Source organism: Crassostrea angulata, chromosome 2 (assembly GCF_025612915.1).
Source record: "Crassostrea angulata isolate pt1a10 chromosome 2, ASM2561291v2, whole genome shotgun sequence".
Classification (NCBI taxonomy): domain Eukaryota; kingdom Metazoa; phylum Mollusca; class Bivalvia; order Ostreida; family Ostreidae; genus Magallana; species Magallana angulata.
Genome location: NC_069112.1, coordinates 53,024,217 through 53,041,182, shown reverse-complemented (window position 1 = coordinate 53,041,182; position 16,966 = coordinate 53,024,217). Strand labels below are relative to the sequence as shown.

General features: G+C 31.5%; 1 long non-coding RNA gene across 2 annotated transcripts; it reads left to right on the top strand.

Moving 5' to 3' along the window:
• The first annotated feature begins 695 nt into the window (after positions 1-695).
• On the top strand, positions 696-6,729 carry LOC128170572 (uncharacterized). 2 transcript variants are annotated; one of them, XR_008241856.1, is made up of 7 exons: positions 696-838; positions 1,674-1,828; positions 2,205-2,281; positions 4,139-4,289; positions 4,933-5,012; positions 5,107-5,234; positions 6,110-6,729. It is a non-coding gene; the product is annotated as an uncharacterized LOC128170572 (long non-coding RNA). The 2 variants fall into 2 exon arrangements; XR_008241855.1 differs by having other exon boundaries at positions 5,118-5,234; positions 6,110-6,728.
• The last annotated feature ends 10,237 nt before the right edge of the window (positions 6,730-16,966 follow it).

Here is a 16,966-nt window from a genome sequence, read left to right as displayed (position 1 = left end):
GTAAAACAAGTTTTGTCTTCGGAAATTTTCGAGAAGTTTTTATTTTTTGTATTAATGCTTATCAATTTCATATATTGATGAATTGAAATTTGCTATTTCATTATCTATATAGATCGGTTTCTTGATGTTTTTTTCGTTAGTAACAATTTGATAAGACAAAGGTGAAACTAGTCGTATTTTTTGACTGAAAGACTGTTGAAACTGATCTGATTTGCATTCAATTATTATCCCCTCGCGCAACTTGTTGCGAAGGGGATATAGCATCGCTACCGTGAGTGTGTGTGTTCGTATGTATGCATGTGTGTATGTGTGTGTGTATGTGTGTACTCCATTTCAATTTTCTAGTAAATTAAAAAAAATCTTTCAATAGAATCTCCTCAACTTTTGCACAAATATGCCTCATTGTAAAAGATTAAAACAAATGATATGTCATATTAATTGGTCAAATTTTTATGCAAAAACCTAGATAAAATTATACCATTTAAAAGGAGGGGGCATGTACATTATGACAAAATTCGTTCAAAACTAAAGATATTTATCATAGATTGTATAAAATTGATTTTATGATTTCCAAATTTATTTTCCAAATATATCAGAACAGGTTTTTCATTTTTTCCCAATTTCGTCCGGACATATTATTTTCGAATGCAGCTTTCGACAGCTCCCTGCTACCCAGTTGCGCATGCGCAATTGAACTTCCGCTCTCACTTTATCTCATCATAACAAGCTAGACGCTCAGTAAGGATTCAGCGAGGTATTCGACGTATCTCATCATAACAAGCTAGACGCTCAGTAAGGATTCAGCGAGGTATTCGACGCTCAGTAAGGATTCAGCGAGGTATGTATGATTAAAAAAATATTTTGTTGTCTTTTATGACTTATATATGCACAAATTTTTCTTTTGTTTAAAGAAATAGTGTTATCTTAATATATTTTATGATATTTGTGTTCATAGAAGGTACATGTATTGTATAAATATAGACAATTATTTCAGTTGAGCAGATATACAGGTCCTAACCATCATTTGGTTTTGACTCAATCTGTCAGCAATAAAAAGGGGGTATATAAAAAGAATGCACCTTCTTTTTGTTGTTACTCAGATTGTGTCAAATTCTTGTGCTAATCATGGACCCTGAATAGTGAATTAATCTTTGAGCCTATTAAATGTTTGCCCCCATCAGTGGTCTAGCATAATGTAGCAAATAATAATACATGGAGCCTTATGTCGTAACAGGGGCCTATTGACAGTTACCTAATAGAGCCTTATGACCTAGCTCTTTCGAAAAGTTTCAGGACCTATAATATGTTATCCATATGTGTGGGCTGTACAATGTACCTATGAACTATTTCACTGATGTCTTAATATTGTCTTTATTGTCATTCATTATGCTTTTTTTAAATAAAGTGAGCTTAATTAGTGAAAATAGAGTTTTGACTTGCCTATTGAAATAAAAAATCTGTGATAAAATCAATCTTCAATGTAAAGTGTTAGAAGTACATTACAAGTACAGTATATTCTTCTGTAAGATTGATACTTTTCAATTTTTTATAAGCTTTGATTCTCTTCAGTGCTGAGACAAGTATTTATTACATGCTGTACAATATTGGGCCGTGTGCCCTAGCTTTTACAGCTGCTATCCTACATTAATTAAAGCATGCTTTTCTTGTTTCAGAATCATCCTAACCAGTCAGCCAGCTGGGGTGATTCTTTATAAGCACCCTGGTCAACCAGTGGATATAATCTGAATGCAAATCCTTCTGCACACCCCAAATGTGACCTACACAATATCAAGATATCATGTACGGTGGGACTGCTGACTTAAGAGTGGTATAGCAATTTAATTTGTTCTTGCTAAATACTTGGTGTTCTCAGACACGCAAAATAGATGAGTTGGAAGACATGATTCCTGTTCAATGCTAATTGAAAGATTTCTATTTGTTTTTTAGGAACCCTGTGTTTTTATCTGTTTAGTGATAAGGTTACCTGTCTATTTACCTTACTAGGCAGAATAAAACAATTAGGTACTCAGTAATCCACATGGAGACTTCTCTAGAGCTTCAGTATATGTTATTTTAATTTTGTGTTTTAAAGAGATTCCTATTATTACAATTAGTCATTAACATTCTCTTAACATTATGAACATGTATCTTGATTCAAATTCTTAGGTTTTACATGATCTCCATTTGTGTCTCATTTGTTTCAGTCAAATAGAAGCTCTCACTTGATCCAGACAGTGACATAGCTACAACTACTCTCCGAGTATGATCACCCACATGCTCTGTAAGTTTCAAGTTATTACATGATACATCCTGCAGTAGGTTCAAGATATTGAATTATATCCATGCATATCATAAATGTTGAAATTTGTAATGTGCAGCACACAGTCACACTATATGACACTTAAAGAAATTGATGTACTGTAATTCAGAGGAAACCTAATTGAAACATGTATCAAATTTTTTCAAGTGTTAAAAAAGAACTTGTGCTGTTTGATAATACATGTACTACTTAATACATTAGGAATTACTATGAATTCTTTATAGTGCTGAAACGAATACCATAAATCTGTATTCGAATATTCGTGAGTACTATTCGATTCGTATTCGAATATTCGTAGACGTCATAGACAATGTATTAAGCATATATGATAGTTTGTATTACGAAGTGGGTGTATGTGTAGACTGCTTAAACATGTCAGTTCGAAGTCGACACTTAATGCATTAGTATCCATTGAATTGGGTGCGCATTTAATTTTTAAGCAAATAAAAATATACTGATTTTTAAAAATTTCCATCAACCACAATCAAAAGATTTATTACTTCTTTAATAATATACTGCAGTCCTGACTCCTGGATGAGACCGATACGTAACTTCGTAAGTCAGTCCAAATATTTCCGCCATGTTTGATATAGTATTAAACAGAAAACTGATAACGCTCATAACTCCGGAAATGTTCTGTTTATTTTAAAAAAAAATTATATCGAGGTATCTTTTAGAAAAAACTTTCGATATACCTTTCGATATTAACTCTCCGTAGCTCACACTGGTTCAAACAGTTAAGCAATTTTTTCCTCAGCGTCTGACATGACATGAATTGAAAAATCCAGAATGTTTGTCTCCGTTCGATGTAAACCCTGGTTTTACTTTCAAGGTAAACAAGCATGGCGAAAGAGTCTATACTGGGTTAAGTAATAGACTCTACCAAGCATGGCAGTCAAAGATGGCTTTATATTTACTTTCGTTCCGAGTAAAATGAAATAACACGATGCTGCATAGTTTACAGTGCATGATATGGGTGTTTAACATGTGATCGAATATTCGAATGCTATATATACATTCGAATATTAGAAATTTACTATTCATTCGCGAATATTCGAACATTCGTTTCAGCACTAATTCTTTAGTTTTTTCTCATTGCTCCTATCAGAACTGGGATGATGTGCAATGGTAATGCATTGTAATCATTACCTTTTTTGAAAGTAATGTGTAATGCACCCATTTCTCAGTTACAAGTAATTGTAATATAATACATTACTTCCATAAAAATGCCATGAAATGTTATGAAAAATTGTCTTTGTATCTTTTTTTGTAATGTGTAATGTAATTCATTACTGTTTAGAAAAGTAATTGTAATTTATTACTTTTGTAAATGAAAGTAATGGTAATGATAATTGTAATGGAAAGAATTCCAATGTAATCGTAATTTAATGCGATTGACCCCAGGTCTGGCTCCTATGTTATACAGAAACTAATGCGCCTGGTCAATGAAATCAGTTTCTCAGGTCACTGTTATCATAATTTGTTTACTGTAATCAGTATGTCTGCTCAGTGTAATCCATATCTGGTTAATGTAATCACTACATTGTATCTAGATAATGTATTCACTAACTGGACAATTTTAACCGTTTCTGGACAATGTAATATGTATCTTGTCAGTGTAAATAGTTTATAGTCAGTATGGTATTGTAACCACAATCTAGGCAATTACATGTAATGTCTTTTTCTTTTTAGTATTTGTTGAATGTAGTCAGTTTTAGATTGACATAAAATGTATTTACATGTATATGTGTGTCTAATCAGTATAATTATATATACAGAGTACATGTATACTAAAGTTCATACATTTGCTTTTTACAGCGCAGTATGAAGAAACTGAAATACCCACATGAGCCAGACCCTGTTCTTTCATCCATTGCTTTGATAACCCACTTATCTGATGATGAATGAGAAAAATGTGTCCTAGTGTCTGTAATAAACTTTCCAGATTTCATCAACTCTTCATTGATGGGTAAATATCTTTTAACTAGGCCATAGTTGTTCAAAGAGATATATTAGAGAGAGTAAAGATTGAAATTAATATTTTTCAAATTTGTCTTTTCATAATCATGATATTAATAATGAAGAGTGTTTGACAGAGATTTTCATGCAATGTCAACAACATTGTGAATCAATGAAGTGAAGCATTTTTTATTACATTAACTTCAATTTTAGGATCTGCTCCATAGCAAATAATTTTGATAAAAATTTTGATCAATTATTATAATGAAAATTTATTACAATTAAGGTACCGGTAATCCACTACACCTTGACTTATACTTGTTAAAACACCACTTCATAAGATGGCGATTGGAATGTGTTGTTAAACTGAGGCTTTTGTTCATGTTTATTGAATTAAAGTTTGAAATATTATTTTTATCAATAATTGCACATTTTTTCACCTATTTTACTTACATGCCGCTTATCCATCATAAAATATAAAGTAATTTTCTGCTGATTTGAGAAACTGTTTTAAGGTGTAGTGAGCAACCTTAAGGAGGCTGGGTGGTCAAAATATTTCCATCAGATCTACCAGTACCTTAAATTTTAAGGTATGATTAACTGAACTATTTATTGTTTGGCTTCTAAATTTAAGTATTTTCCTATTTATACAGAACTTAAAGAGATCAATACAGGCCAAAAATGACCATGACCATCTAGTCCACCAAGAAACCCCCCAGAATTTCCGGTCCATGTAATGTGTTAATCTTCTGCTCTTTCGTGTTGCCAGATGCAAGATTTTAATATTACAATTAACATATCAACTCAAAGATGGCTAACTTTTGCAGGTTGTTTGTAGATATACTGCAGAAGACCTCTAATGTGAATGAAATTTAGTTTTGTAAGAGTGGAGCATGGAGTACATCCTTTGGAAATCTCAAAGGAAGCTAACAATACTCCTCCTTATCTGGCTCAGGTAAGCTTTTACTCTAGCTCTGATTTGAATTGAACATATTTTTATTGTACAAAATCACAACTGGGATTGGGCAAAAGTTTAGAAACTTAGACCACCCTCTCCTGTAGCTCTATTTTGTGTGTAAGTAAGTATTGAATATTAAGGTTATAATCTGTGTGGTTTAATTTTATGACATCAAGTTGTTCGTCTTTGTGATTTTATCATATATATATATATATATATATATATATATATATATATATATATATATATATATATATATATATATAGGATCTCTTATAATTAGTGATGTTGTATGATTTTTATCCAACAAGTTGTGTGTTTATTATCCCCAAGCCTTGGCGAGTGGATAGAATACACACAATGAATTGTATAAAAATTATACACCATTGCAATTAATCATGAGAGATTCTTTTATCACGTCATACCACATCTTTTGTTAAACTCAAATCTTTTAGAAAACGCCAACTATTTTATGCAGGGAGAAAAAGTTCCAAGCTTAACAAACATCAAAACTTTTATTTTTCAAACTAAATCTTATGAATTTATAAAAAAAAAATATAAAACAGCATTAAATGCTTTAGATTTATAACTCAGATTTACTCGACACTTTTCAACTGTTATATTTTGATACTTCTTCATTCTTTGTCAATCATCCGACTTAAACCTACAGTATGTTTAATTATGACGTCATGTTGGGTGTAATATAAAAATTTGTTACATGAGTGTTATCCCAACACATATTGAGCTGAAAATGTGATAAACATTATTAGTGTTGTTAGTGTATGTTAAAAAAGAGGGACACAATGGGCTTGCATGCATTTTAAGTTCATGTGAATGATATTCAATTTTAAGTTTTTGTTGTGAATTTTTAGGACCTTCTCCAGAGAAGATGAAAATGAAAAAGATAGAATTAACAGTTCTGACAAGGAATAGAACACTGAAACATAATCTCCAGTAGGTTCCCCCATTTTGGGAGATGTGCTGCATTACCTAGCCAAAAATCCATTAAGCTATTACTAACATCATGTTTAGAATAGAAGTGGACATAGGAATTAGGCAGCAATGGAGTTGTGCACTGGCTAAAGTCGCTAAACCATCCTCTACAAGTCATGTTCATCTATGGTTGATTTCTACCACCCTTCCATATGTGAGACTGGAATTCACAGTTACCCTTTCACAGTGTTAAACATAATATGTATTATCTTCCTACGCCATTAAGTATATACCTCAAGTCATCGCTAATTATCCTCATCCCTCATGGCCAACTCGGCATACATATGGCTATTTCAGTTGAAAGTCTTTTACGTTTTTTGTACTCTAATGCATGTTCAAATTTGTAAATTAAATATTAATTGATGACAGATATGTGTTTTGATATTTTAAACATAGGCAATCAAAGATTACAAAACTCACTGAGTGATAGACAAGGTATTATCAACATGACCAATATGATAACATTATATGCAAATTATAGTTGATAATCAATATCATGATATAATACAAGTAAAGCTAATGTCATAATAATGTCTTATACATTATGATATGATTAATATGACTATCTTCATTCAAATCATGTAAATATCACAATAGCAATCAAGATATGATAAACAAATTATACAATATGATATTGTATCATATGATATGAGAGAATATTGTATCAAATAATATGATACAATATTTTATAATTTGATACAACTGTATATCGTATACTTATAGAAAATATACTCTTTTTCGCCCTGTGCAATATAAACAGAAATTTCACCTACCCGTGTGATATAAATCTTATATCACACCCCTCTCCAGCAATCTTCGGATGTTATATTACACCCCTTTCCATTAATTATCGGCTATTATGACGTAGAGTTCGGTATGCGTCGTTCAACTCCGATTTTCAAGTATGACGTCAAATAGCGTGTCGATGTCAACTTGGTATATACAAATTAACAGCTGGCGAAAAATTCCAGGGAAGTTTATTAGAGATGGAATATAAAGACACGGAGCAATTTGTAAACAATAATTATTCATCACATGTTGTTATTTATTGTTTTCTTGATATTTTCTATAAGTATATGATATAAAAATCATGATATACAGCGACCGAGGGCTAAGATAGGATGCGATATAAAAATTGCCATGAAATAATCTATATGTATCATATGATGCGATATTATAGTATTGTATGATATTATACAGTACTGTAACCATAATACATTTGGCTGTATATTCTATTCAGTGTTTTGGCTGAATGCACTTCCACTAAATCAAGTACAATGCCATGCACATATGTATAGGAATAGTCATGTTCTGACAGGAATACACTATTTTAAATCCACGCCAACTTTTTCAAAAACTATTCCACCAAATATCGCATGATACATTATGTATTATAGTATGATTTGTACCATATCATGAAGCAAGATTGGCTCAATTTAAAGTGGATCTCTTCTTAAAATATAAGGTAATTGAGTATTTATTTATTCTTTAAAAATCTTCCTCTTTAATTCTCTTTAAAACTTTGTACATGGATTGGATGAGCAGGGAGATCTCTGCCAAAATTGTAATTATGTTCCTAGGGCTAGAGGCTCTTATTTAGGGTGTACCATTTTGGTCATATAGTTTAACTCTTTAAAAATCCTTCTTCCATTACCGAGTACCGTACATGTATAAAAACTAGCAGACATACAAGTACATTCCTGTGATGAACAGATAGAATTCATCTGGAATTTTGAAATTCATGACCACTGAGTCATGGGTACTGGTGTTGTTTGAGGGGGGAGCCTTGTCATATATTGAACATTAGCATCTAATAGTGCACTTTCAAGTACAGGTTAGGATGAGCATGGAGGCCTATAACACAATTTATAAAACTCATTATCCTTTGGTCACAAATCTTGTAGATATTTTTTTTTCGGGGGTAGGAGGAATGCCTTTCCTATTTTAACAAGTTTGAATTTTCCTGACCCACCTCTAGATACATGCAGACTAATTGTATCACAACTATCAATTCTTCATCAAATGCCATTTAATTAATCCTCAACAGGGTTACATTTATGCCTAGTATAACATATAATAAGGCTTTGGGCCTCTTGTTTAAAATATATACAGGTACATGTATTTTAAAATCTAAGCATTTGGGACTTGAGACCTACATGTATATACTTGACAGATAAAATATTGTACCATTGTAAAATAATTGTTTTAAACTATACCTAAATACTACATATATTAATATATAAATTTTCCCAAACATTTTATGTATATGACCATGCATTGTCTTTTAATTAGTTATTACTCTACATTTACTTTAAAGAAAGTTAATGTTAATCTCTACATGTACTATATCCTTCCCCATATTATATTATGATGATGCATTTCATCTTATATGCAAAAGGGTACATTTACAAGCATAATGCACACACATACACATTTTGGACTGGTTAATATAAAATTGGATACTTTTATCACCAACATACCCCTATGCTAGCAAGTATTCTGTCAATCAATGCAATCTTGTATGTTAAGAAATAATTAAATCAATTATCTTAACTATTTCCCAATAAATCAATGCACTGTACATAACATTACAATATCACCTTAATGCATGCAACAGTTATGTGATTACGGGGGGTGGGGGAGTGGGAGATCAACCCAGCATATGCTTAGTTTGAGAGGATGGGGTGCATGTTGAGAGATCGGTGTGTGTGTTGGGGGGGGGGGGGGTTACATCTTCTCTTACGTATTTGGTACATGTAAATAACAATACATAAACACTTTCTTCACTTTGTTACAATGCAGTTAAACATTTTGAAAAAAAAATATTACTCTTACACGTCCGTGTGTAGGAACACGCATTACATTTAGTATGTGATATACTACTATTTGTTGACAGACATCGCGTTACTTTCACTTTGAGAGTATGTGACGTCACAGTAATGGTCACATGGAGTGCAGGGAGCTGCCTTTAGTCTCGTTCATTATTTTCGTTATGTGATGCAAGGCCGCCATACTTGTAAGAACTGTAGACTACGGCGTAGTGAAGTTTGAACTGTTTGTTGAATAATAATAGATGTATCAGAAAATAATCACAGTATTTACCATTTGCATTGTTGTTATACACAGTAATAACTTTTTGCGTTTCCCCCCATTGTGTATTTTTGTCGTTTAAACAAGTTTCAATATGTAAACAAAATGAAGGGTATGGAACATCGGTCAAGTCTAAATTTTCTACTCTAATACTTTCGTACATTGTTTGTTTATTATATAATATATCATCAGGTCAGATTTATACGTGTACATCATAGTAAGTTGCGTAATTTTACTTTTTATTGTAGTCAATCTTTTCCTACATTTGATTAATAAAGAAACGGAAACGAATTGGCTGTTGAGATACAATGAAGCAGTTCAAAACATTACAGATTGCACAATTCTGTAAAATGACAATTAAAAAATGCATGTGCCTTTCCAAACAATTAATACTATTACAAATTATTATTTCATTAAATCAATGTCATAATCAACATCGTATACGAGTTATCAATCGAAATTTCTGAGTAAGAGTTATCAATCACCAAGAGCGAAAGTAGCGTGACAGAACAACGTTACGGTGAGTTAATAGCTTAATAAGTGTTTGAATGTTTGTTTTTATCCCCTCGCCCAACTTGTTGCGAAGGGGATATTGCATCGCTGCTGTGCGTGTATGTGTGTGTGTTCAGCTTTGAAGCAAGTTTAAAGAACTTTTTGAAGTAAGAAAATCCCTTGCACGGATATTTATCAAACTTCGCACAAGTATTTGGCATGGAAAAAGTATAAAGTCTGATAATTTGCAAGTCATTTAGTTGAATTCTTTTAAATATATCGTAAAAATAACAGTTTTATACCGAAATGTTAGGTACGACTTGACAATAACTACTTCCGCTTCACTTCTGTGAAACCAAAGTGAAAGTAAGCAGTTCAAATCAACAACTTGATATTTTGGGATTTAGATCTAGTACATGTACCTCAAAACATTAGACTTATATCAATCATTTTGGTTGTAAAATCGTATTTATTTTGTTTAGGTTTGTAAGGAAATTTCAATCCTGTTGACTTCGTGACGTCACTTTCGTTATGGCCTCGTTATACATGTAGCCTAATTCTATTTCTTTTGATTAGATTTCTCAAAGCAGGTTAAATAGTCACTTTGAAGCTGCGTAATTCCGTTATTTTTGCATCGATTTCAAGGCTGTTAAACAAATTTTATGACATAAATTTCACATCGACACCTAAAAGATAGTTATACATTTCTTGATTTTGCTTTCCTAGTATTTTAATCAGACATATTTTATCTTTACATCCTGTCTTTATATGCACCACATTTTCTCAATTAGCACCCTTAAAATTAATTGAAAAAATACATATATTTTTAGAATTGAATTACTGTGAATTCAATGTGCAAGGGGTAAAAATAGTGGTATGTGACCTGTTAGACATCTTGAAAATCAGTTTGTTTTACTCTTGGTCATTAAGGTATGTCTTCATAACGTGGAAGTTTTGCTAATGACGGAATATAAGTTGTCCATTTTGAACCCGAAGGCATGTTTATGAAGCTCTCCTTTGACTGTGGAACGCCTTTATAAACATCTTTACGATCTTACTTTTATTGAAGAACCCAGTGTTCGAACAAACCTATTTCTGGAGAATCATGTTTTTGTAAATCTTTTGCGCTGCTGTAATGTGTTTTTTTCATATCATAGAACCAGTGAACCGTTTAACTTGTTAATTTGTAAGTGGAGTAAGTAAACTATAATGTTTACATATCGGTTGCCACATCGTTAACTAATATCATAATGGCGGCGTTACGTATTCTGAGTGTAAGAAGGGGCAAATATACATGTACATATGTAAAGATTTTTCATCACCTTGAGCGATTTTTGATATTGGGCCCTTGTCTTAGTTTAGGGTTGTTATGAAAACTTATCTTTACAAAGCATTGTAACAAAATAGCGGTGTACATTAGTGATAGTGTGTGATTTTTTTTATCCTAAAAAGTATATAAATTGCTTGGCAAACCTGCCACATGTACACTCTCTAAATCGAGGGCAATGTCACTGTTCTACAAGAAAAATTTAAAAAAAATCGTTTTATTTAAACACGTCATAAAAATAATTATTTGAATTTATATTACCTTGAAAACTATTGTTCTTGTAAAAACCTACAGTTTTTTGTCAATAATATTAGTAATATTCCCTTTCTTTTAGGTTCATTGTATACATCACTTTCACTGCTAATAATAAAATTTATTGAAACAATAGTTATTAAAATGTTTTTTTGGTGATACATGCAGGATATGAAGGTCGCGATATTGCAGAAAAATACACAATTTGCGTTAGCGGTTTTTTTTAAAATTCTGCAATGATCGCTACCTTCACAAACAGCATGTTTCATCGAAGAAAGCGTTTGGTTAAAGAAACAGCAACATCGGCTCCAGTGGGAATAATTAGTTCAGTCTGACCTCATCATGATCATATATGCCGATAGGAACTTGTAAGTTGTAAAAACTTGTTTACGATCCTATATTTAATTTATTTCAATCGAATATGTTCAAACAAGCGTAATGCCTCTGTAAATAAATTGTTTACCTCCATCAGAAGTGTCGCTGCTATTGTCTGATGGATCTGATGCGGTCTGTGTTACAATATTATGCATACATGTTTAACTCACTTTGAGAGCAGCCTTTTTAAAAAAAAAAAAAAACACTCCAAAACTGCAGTCAGATTCACTACATAGATATAATTATTTCTAAATTTTACTTTCCTTTTAATATCTTTCCATACTGTTCAACATACGAAAAATACGTACCACTTGAATCAGTAGCCATTCTTTTAGACGGAGTCTGCAAGTAAACATTTTAGATATTATTAAAATTACCAATGATGTCTTCAATTAATGAAATCAAAATACTAAACAAACTGAAAACCATGAAAGTTTTACTTGGTAAATGAAAATATTTTGTTGGATTTGGGTTGACAAGCAACGTAATTTAATATATCTCTCTTACTATTTTTAGAATCGGTAGAACAGCAAAAAAGTGCATTTATGCAAAATAATAGTCATACTTGCACAAAACTGACAACAACTCTGACATCACACTACATAATTTGAACAGAAGGGAGACACTTTGATTTCAGCTTTCATTCAATTCATTGTTGCTGAATGAAAGTTAGGACCGGAGCTATAAACCACTTATGATAACATTACTACCTGTGGAAAATGCATCTGGAATACTCAAGATTATTAATAATGTCAAAAACTTCATGATAAAATATCGACTAAAATTTGGCTTACATGTAGATGTAACTTGATATTCAGAACAACCATTCGCCAAAACTACATATACGATATCTACCGTTAATGTATTATCTTAAGCGTGTACGATATTGTGCAAGAAAAAAAACTCTCAAAAAGCATGATTTTGATTTCACGCATATCTGAATTCTACATACATTGAATTCGCAATGTCTTTGAATTAGAGGAAGCGGCTTTTCGTTAAAACGCCAAATAGAAAACACAGCTAAATATAATACGTTTACAAAATTCTTCTGGGAGAATTTGACGTTGGCATTTTCGGATCGATCCTACAGACATTGCATGATAATTATATTATTTTACATTAATTTTTATAATTTTCACGTGGCATTAAGCCGCTTTGTATTGAAACATACTCCCCTTCAACCCCAGCCTGTATAAAAATATGTTGTAAAAGAAAGGCAGGAAAACGACTATTGATTTTTATCTTTTATTTTATTATCTGTCTTTAATGAGATAATGGCTTTTGGGTCGAGCTGACATATAAGATCCACTTGCGACACCACGTTTTATTGAATTATTTTAAAATGGTGTGTTCATATTTTGATTCAGAGAATAAATTAAATTAAACGACTTATTTGAGTTACATGTACCCAATGTATTAGCTGTAATTGAAGTGACAGAGTGAGCAGTCGCTACTATAATTTAGCCAAATATAATAAAATTCAATGAAATAAACGAAGTATTGTTCTCTCCGTAAAAGTTTAAATTGTTCACCACATGTGCAGCTAGTTCTTTAATTTGTTATACAATCATATTAAATAAATCTGATAGTATATAGATTAAAATATGTTCAAATTATGACCGTGGTCAGTTTAATATCCTACCAGAATTGCAACAAACTACCGGAATCATCTATCTTTTTTTTCAGTTTTCCAACAAAAGTCGAATAATTCATGTAGGTACAATACCTGAGAAGATAGCCGATCCTTATCAGTATGCAGGTTGGTACACGCAATATACTTGGTAAGATTGGCGGTTCTTATTATTTTGCTTGTTTGTACATGCATTTTGTCAGGTTAGATGAGTGGCCCTTATCAGAATTTATGATTATAAAACTGTTTTATTTAAACTTGTAAAGTCTATCATATTACTGACACTAGAAATTAATTGTGTTCATGATAAACATCAAAGAATGAATCTCTTGAACGTTATTTTCATTAAAACAAATACAAAGGAGACGTTTAAACCGACTGTGCAAGAGATATCAATCTTGTGCAAGCGATATCAATCTTTGTTATCACTTTTAGATGATACATACCTTCATTTAATGGCATATCTTTACACTCCCGATTTGTTGATCAATACTGTAAACTCTGTACAGATTTTTTCTTTTGTATATCGGCATCTTTAAATCAATTACCTTTTATCATCTTAGATAAGAAACATTTTACACTAGCATTGTCGTATTACAAGTTTTTTGTTTTTTTTTTTTTTTTTTTTTGGGGGGGGGGGGGGGGGTTGTTGACTCAGATACCGTTATATTTATTGATATGGCCGATGATGTTAACAGTACATATTCTTTTTGTAAATTCATTAAATGATTTAATAAATATTTATTGACTTCTTTTTTACTTAAAAAACATTGTAGCTATTTAAAGCAAGAAAGAATTTTTTGTTATGGAGACCCTTTCTGAAATTATGCAATCGTTTTTGACAGTCAAAGAAATAAAACTAATTGGCAAATTTTAAATAACAAGAAATAGAACTCGATCGGTCAGGCAAAATATTTACTAAGTAGGGTCACTACTTTTGAGGAAATATGTGCCGGGAAAAAAATAACATTCTAGTGTAACGAGAAATTAGAAAATATGGTTAGATTTTTTGTGCAAGCTTAATTCCCTCAGGATTCAAAAAGTTCTGACAATCTTTTCCATTAACCAACAATATCTTCAATTTCGTAATTTCTTTTTGGTAATCTCAACTATACGTAAAACAACATGCTGAGTGGAAAATGACTTTTGACGCCAACTACATACAGTTACATGTATGCCCTTAAAACTAATGCTTCATCCCCTACTTTTTATAGCGTGTTGAGTGATATTCTTGAAATCCAAACTGCAATACTGTGCTAAATTTAGAGAATCCACTTGGGACACATATTGAGTAGCGGCTTGTGCCATACAGGGAAGCCTGACACGTTTATACAATGCTTTGACAAAAGAAATGTTAAATAATTTGTATATTGTGATTTTTAGGATTTGGAAGAGGAGACCAATCGGTATACCTCATTTTGCATACAAAAGGTTCGTGGGGATGTAAATTCTTGGGCAAGGGCTACATTAGTAGCCTAACGAACAATAATGATTCTACAGTACTGTCTTTTGGTCAGCTTTGTATATTTAGTGTTATTTGTAAATAATTTTTCAAGCATTTTTTCTGTTCTTGCCAATTCAAATTAACATACTTATAAAAAAAACACCATACTGACCCTTTTTAAGGCGAGTCTTCTGCGAGATTTACAAATCTTTATTTTGTTTATGAGCAATGAAGTGAAAAATGTTTCGTGGCATTGGGATTGTGTAATCATTTTTACCGCATTTAGATGTTAATTTTTTTATTGGCGTTAGCAAATCATCTATCAAGTTTATACAATTATATCTCCTAGATGCTCTTTTGATGGATCTTTCCTGATATTGCTCTAAGATCGATACAAAATCCGTTAAGAAAAATTTGTTTTAACGTTACAAAATATGCTTCATGGTAACTTGTACTCTGTTCGTTTGTGTATCAGAGAGAGAGAGAGAGTGAGAGAGATAGAGAGAGAGAGAGAGAGAAACACACATTAATAATTGTACAAGAGAGTTTTCGTTTTTATAGACAACAGGGTCGCATTTGAACATAATTTAAATGAAAGGAAAGAGTTTCCAATCATGTGTGAGATTTCAATTTTTTAACCAACATTACTTTATTTTATTTATTATCAACAAATCAATAGCAAGCATATAGAAACAAACCTGACACAATTGAAAGATCCTTTATAAAACGTACATCTATTAACACGTTATATACCTGCTTATATTTGCTCTCCTTATCAAATTCCTGATTAAGAAATTGTTGTGAACCAACTTGTCTCGTACATTTGTAGTATGTTTTTTATTACAATAACTCAAAATATGTAATTTTTAAAAAATGTCCGCTGGTTCAAAGAAGACAGGGCAATAAGGACCAAAAATGGCCGCAGTTTTAGTCATCAATTTAAAAATCGGGTATGCTTTATAATAGTATACTGTCATTTATAAACTGGTCAATATGTCTTATTTTTTAGATGATAGCTTTTCCGGGAAAATACAACCTGTGGTGACATTATACTTCCATGGAAACAGTCTATTTTGCAAAATTTCGAAAAAAAATTACATTTTTGAGACAACAAAATGTATAACTCACATGCTCCACAGTTCTGTGCTAAAGTAGTATAATGATTGATTGATTAAGGTGTAGAAAGTGATTCAGAAAAAACATCATTCTTGTTGAGGTAAAAATAAAAACTAGTGTTAGATTAATTATAGTCTAATAGTCCGAAAAGCAGGCTAAAAATCGTTGCATTTCTGCACTTGAAGAAGAGTTCAGTGATTATATTAAATGAAAAATAATAGTGAAAACGATATATATTTTTCTAATATGATTTCAAAATAATTATTATTACGTCATTGCTATTTTTCACACTATTAAGTCTGGGGAGGGAATGAAAGTATATGTTTAAAGGTTGCATTGGCTGAACTGCAAATCCAGCCAAAAAAAATTACAAAACGGCAGAATAAATACTTATTAGTGAGAAGAATAATGGAGTAATGATTTATTATATAATATTTAATATGAATTTGCTACCACAATTAACTCAAAATGAGTTAATGTGGATAAATTTAGCAAAGGAACGAATCTAGTTAACACCGATGTCAATTCTTTCGTAAACAGTCAAGATATAGGTTTGAAAAGCTTTGAACATCGTGTCATCATTCTGTGGAGACAAGACCCGATAGATATAAGGTACTTCAGAACATCGATTGTTTGTTTTGTAAACTGTTATAGATAAAAGATTTTTGTGTTGTCTAGATACCATTGCGATCAGCAAACAAATCGTCGTCAGACGTTTACAAAACAGATCTTTTTTTATTACCGTTTGTCTTTACCGTGAACATGTTTTGATATCACTTTGTTGAATTGGGTTTCTTTTTTCCAAGATGAATCATTTCGTTGCTTTTGAATAAATCAAAATGTTGCTGTACATAATTGAGAAATAAGATAGGGATTTGATGGATTATAAATAATACAGTTTTGATTCTTAAGGTAATATAAGGACATATATATAGTTGAATATTTTTAATAACGGAATAAAACGTAATGAATTTTATCAAATTCTTGTAAATTAAGTAATTTCTTGAAAA